This window comes from Mytilus californianus, unplaced genomic scaffold (assembly GCF_021869535.1).
Source record: "Mytilus californianus isolate M0D057914Y unplaced genomic scaffold, xbMytCali1.0.p SCAF_8, whole genome shotgun sequence".
NCBI classification, from domain to species: Eukaryota; Metazoa; Mollusca; class Bivalvia; order Mytilida; family Mytilidae; genus Mytilus; species Mytilus californianus.
In genome coordinates this window covers 115,352,001-115,358,000 of record NW_026262734.1, presented here as the reverse complement: position 1 = coordinate 115,358,000, position 6,000 = coordinate 115,352,001, and positions in this window count along the sequence as shown.

Below are 6,000 nucleotides of genomic sequence, written 5' to 3'. Positions count from 1 at the left end.
ATTAAAGTTTCTCTGTATATAATATATTTGTCATAAAAGTAGCAAAGGATTAAACCGTCTGTACGGAAAATAATTTCAAAAAGGAATCAGCTGATATTAAGGCCGTTTAACTGTTTGAAGACCATTTATTATATTGTTTAAAGTGTCTCGTTGTCTTTAATTTTCTCAGCCATAAATTAAAAATGGGTAATACTCGTCAATGAAAGTGACTGACAATTAAAGCCACGTTTCTTATTTTAAGATCTATCTAAGATTGTTTTAATAAATTTCTATCTTTCTAGATTTTGGTCATTTTGACTTATTTTAAGAACTAGTTTAGCTGACCATGATTGCCATTTACATTTTGCTCTATCAACAAGATAAGTAGGATATCAGAGAAGAAGGGCGGAAATTCGCATTACTACACATTAATTTGAAACAATGTTATGATATAAAGGTGAAGATACATTATTTCGCAACAGGTGAAATAAGTATCCCCAAATCCCCTTAAAGCGTTTGTCCAATGGTTTTATAAAGTACAATAAGCTTTGCATTTTTCTTAAAAGAGACGTCATATCTATTTCTTAATATTTGTAACAAATTGTATGTCTAATTCTCTTAGTTAAATAACAATGTATACCCCTATATTTTATACGAAGAACATAGTTTATATAATTATAATTCGAATTATTGTATCTTAAGAGAAAATCTCACAGACACATACGTATTTTTCATAACGTTTCTAAATATACATGCATATATATGACTTTAATAGTTAAGGTTTAGTTTTGTGTTTGATGACAATCCAGATGTGGGATTGTATATCAATGCATACTTTTACTTTGACTTTGATCATTTTCATGTTTTAATATCAATTTTTGAAAAGGCGATTTTTATGATAATAATGTTATTATGATGTTGATTTAAAAGTCTAAATCGACTTAATGCTTTTATTCAGATTAATGGCGACACTCCTTTACACACAGCTGTTAAATATCAAAACTTCGAGATGATCCAATTGTTATTAGAGAGAGGAGATATAGATCCAAATAAAGTGAATCAGGTATATTATTCTTTGTTACATTGGTTCAGTCAATTAGCAAATTCAATGTCTACACATTTATCCAATTAAATACTTTACACTTTCCCTTTATTATTAATCCTTCAAGGGAAATTTTGCCCAATGAAGCGGACAATTTTACTCTGATATACAGATATCGTCTCTTACATCCAGCTTCAAAAAGGTGATTTTAATGGAACGAAATATAATTAAATAGTAAACAGGTCCTTTTTTATTTTCTTTGCTGTTTTATATCTGCAAAGAAAAATCATAGTAACTTTAACCGATGAACGTTTATTATGCTATCCTCCCCTTAAATGATTTTGAAATTACCCCAACATAATTTTCTTATATTCATGATAGTATTTTTTTGATATAACTTTTATATCGCAGACAAAAACCAGAAATCAATCTCATCAAACAACTTTTGTACATTCGAAAGTTGTGACAAAGGTGCACGTTTCTCTTGAGAAACAAAATAAAAATAAGAATGGAAACGGGAAATGTGTCAAAGAGATATCAACCCGACCAGAAGAGCAGAAAACAGTCCAAGGCCAATAATTGGTATTCAACAAATCAAAAAAAAAATCTTGCACCTGGAGACGGGATTCAGCTGGCCCTTGAACAAAAATGTATACTAGATCATAGAACATGGACATGACACTAAACACCGAAACATGTACAAGAACCGAAATTAAAAAAAAATAAAACACACAAGATTCACAATGGCTAGAGGTTCCTGAATTTGGACAGGTGCAAAAATGCGGTGGAGTTAAATAAGTTTTTTTTTAATCTCAACCCTCCTCCTATACCTGTAGCCAATGTAGAATAAACAAATACACAGCAATACGAACAGTAAAACTCAGTTAAAAAGAAGTTCGAGTCCTATGTTTGAATAGATACCAGAATACACTAATCAAAATGACAATAATACAGTTAACAAGGGACTACTAGCATTTACTGACATGCCAGCTCCAGACCTCAATTAAACTGATTGTAAGATTATGTGAAGTACAGTTAACATGGTTAAAGTTGTCAAAAATACTAATTATATTTTAAAACTTATTTGTACATGCAATATCTGATTTATTGAATACACTAATCTATGAAGATTTTTGTGCCTTTTGACTATAAAATGTTACTTTAAAATTTCATGTTAAGCAGTTTTATTTGAACGTACAAGTATATTCTATTTTTGTCATCAGTTGACATTATGTTATTTCGTATTAGTAGTTAACATGGTTAATTCATATTTTAATCTAATACACAGACGTGATATATAAAAAGCAAATTAACACAAATACTTAACGCCAAGGAAAATTCAAAACGGAGAGTCCCTTATCAAATGGCAAAATCAAAAGCTAAAACACATCAAACGAAAGGAAAACAACTGTCGTGGTTCATGCAATTTGCATTTTTTATGTCAAAAATGGACACAGTTCAATCAAAAATGAAAGGGGGCCTCGATGGACTTGTGGTTTCAATAGTGCTTCTACTGATTGACAGTTTCCCTTCCAAAAGTTGGTGTTTCTCCCCAGGCCCTCCAGCTTCCACCACCAATAAAAAATGACTGCTGAAAGGGGTGTTAAATACCAATATACAAACAATGACTAATATCTGTATTTACCTTTGACTAGCTGTGATACGTTTTTCGGGTTAGACTTTACTTTTGGTCCCTTTTGATTTCTCTCAATTTTTTAACACTCATATGAGATTGTGGCTTTGCATAGCATCTGGCCTCAAGTATAAGTCGACAGACATTTATTTAACAACACGAAGTTGAAGGTCATTACAAAACAAAACCGAATATTTGCATCAAGACCATTGACGCGGGTGCCATTAAAGTATTTCAACTACTAAAAGACATTTAAAAGTGGAAACATTATCAAAATTATAATCTGCATTTAAAAAAAAACGGCTTTATAATTGCATAATATATTGTTTATGTTGAGTTCTGATTGATACTCTTACAAACATATAATGTTGATGGTCACTGCCAGCTGTCAACAGTGGTAAATAAAATGAATACGCAGGACAAGACCAGACCAATGTCATATGAATATGAACCCTGATTTGTACATAAACTTATCATAGATACCATGATTGAAATTATATACCCAGACGCGCGTTTCGTCCAGAAAAGACTTATCAGTGATGATCAAATAAATCAAGTTAAAAAGTTACAAAGTTTAAGAGCATTGAGGATTTAAACTTCCCAAATGTTTGCCAGATACAATTAAGATAATATATTACTACAGTAGCTTATGTACATTTTGTACTTTATAAACCCTAATTCCCCAAAATACCATCCGGAGGAACACTTGTCATCCTACTAATTTTTTCTGACTTTAAAAAAAATTTAGATTGGAAGCGAGGACCGTGTCAAAAAGATAACAACCCAACAAAAGAGCAGAAAACAGCCCAAGGTCACCACCGCAAAAAGAACATCCCGCACCCGGAGTCGGAATTTAGCTGGCCCCTAAACGAAAATGTGTATCGAAGTACCTCAGATAACGTTGTTGCTCTTTCTTATTTTAGCAGTGTGTTTAGCTAGTCATAAATGAAGGCCCGATTGGAAAAGTTTAGAGACAAAACAAACACGAAAGTGAAGGTCATTACAAACCAAACATTCCGGAAATTTGTGTCAAATACGACTATGATATTTGATTTTTATAATCACATGACCATGTACACAAATACACGTTTTTTTTAAAAATTTATATCTTTAAAAGGATGTTCGATCACAGATTTACATGGCTGGGTTATGTTACCAATTGTCAAGCAAGTCATTTCTTTTCTCTCTATAAACAAGCAATATGTTATTTTAAACATTAATGGTAACGTCACTTTCACTTGCTTATCATTGTGACCATAACATTCTTTCGTAACACAGATATACACAGCCATGAACCCGGTTGGAAGATACACATATTACTTGATGGATACTTTTGTAATAAGGATTATCTTATATTTATACTATTATGAATTTATAATGAGGTTATCTATATACACTTTGGCTCAAATTTATCCCAACAATGTAAGTTCTGCAAATTTGCCATATCAAAATTTTGTTCTTCCCTTAGCGGAATCGAACCCTGGTTCTGAGACTTTGTAGCAACAACACCTGTATCGTTTCCAGCACGCGCCACACACCACTCGAACAACTATGCTATATGAAATAACGCTTTCGTTAGTCGAGTAATGTCGTTCCTCGTGGTATATAGCTAGGATTGAAACACAGTACGTGTTGATTGGTGGCAAGCTGCTGGTTTACTTTGCTGATTCGCTTTTTTTTTGTGATATATTTACCTAGCATTCCGTAAAATCAAATTTTAGTTTTATCATATAAAAGAGAGGCGAGAGATACTAGAGAGAAATTTGAAAGCATAAGTCGAAAATAAACTGTAAATGCCAGGGAAAAAAGGAAAAAAAAAGAAAACTAAAGACTGCTGAACACAAACTCCAACAAACCCTGGGTGATCTATTCGATTAAATATGTGACAACTTTACAACCCATATTGTCTTTCGTGTAACATGTGGTTACACATGACTTACACCATAGTTTATATACACTACGTCTCAAATTCAGCACAATAATTGTCTATCAGCAAAATTGTGTGTGCAAAGTTTAGTTCTTCCCGTAGAAGGATTCGAACCTCTGATTCTGTGACATCGTAGCAACACCACCTGTACTTTGTCCAGCGCTCTAAACAAATCGACCCACGATGCTTTATATATAATGCAGTAATAGTTCTTATTCTGTAAAAACGTAAATTTTTCAAATAATGTTCAATGCATAGGATTAGGATACTTAATAATAGAGCAGCTTTTATCTGTGACATTTACTGAATATGAACACTTTCATTTTAAGCATTATAATAATAATAAATAATTATAACTTAATTATTAAAATTTCGACAATCATTTGATACTTCATAAAATGTTAGAATGGCAGGTTCTGTTTCAATTTGTTTTGATTTTTTTTGTGGAAAATATGTAACACTCAAGAACGTGTCCGACGTCAGTGAACTACCGAACATATCTAGCTGTTAAAGGACGCCTAAACATTTCCTTTTTAATTATGCCCAAACTATTATAACATTAGCTCTCTTTAGATGTCTCTTTAAACATTACTCTAAAGTGTATAATAAAATCAAGCTCAAAACTGTATCAGGGTCTAGAAAGGGTTAGCAGAATAGATCATAATGGGACAACAAATAACACACAATATAGAAAAATGGGCAAACAGAATAAAAATCATAGAATAATTGGTTGATTTAATATAAAGAACAGATAATAGTGGGTTGCTTAAATAACAAAACTAAGAAATAATGGGTAAAAAATAACAAAGTGAGAACAAATACCTAAACATTAAACAAATACAGATTAGAAGAAATCCCCGTCTACACCTTCCTTTATGATTAATGCCTAATATAGAATAGTGTATTCATTTTAAATTGTCATGTTCGTCATCAATATGCAACACCGACAATCATTAAGATTTTCACTGGATTCTTGTTCAATTCAATTTGTAATTTTTTACCATCCTTCAGTCTATGACATTTCAATTTAACGAGGTCACCATTGTTGATGTTCTTTGTTTAACTCGGTATATTCTAAACACATCTGCATTTCTATTTTCTAGTAGAGATTTTCATACTTTTGTTGTCTTTGAACCCGAACAGAAATCCAACTTCATCATTAAATTTGGCGCTGACGGTCATGTAGTCACAGAGGACACATTAGCGCTAATTTGAGATGATCGGCGTTGTAGACACGTTCGCGTGTTATATAATTTTAAGCACACTCTTTTTGCACAAAATGAACACGTTTTGGGGGATGAACACATTTGAAAGTGTTACAAATATATCGTTTGGTATCAAATTTGATCATAAATCTGATCATGGAACTATAACCAAATTGTTCGATACGCAGACCATGACACAGTCAGCTCTGATATT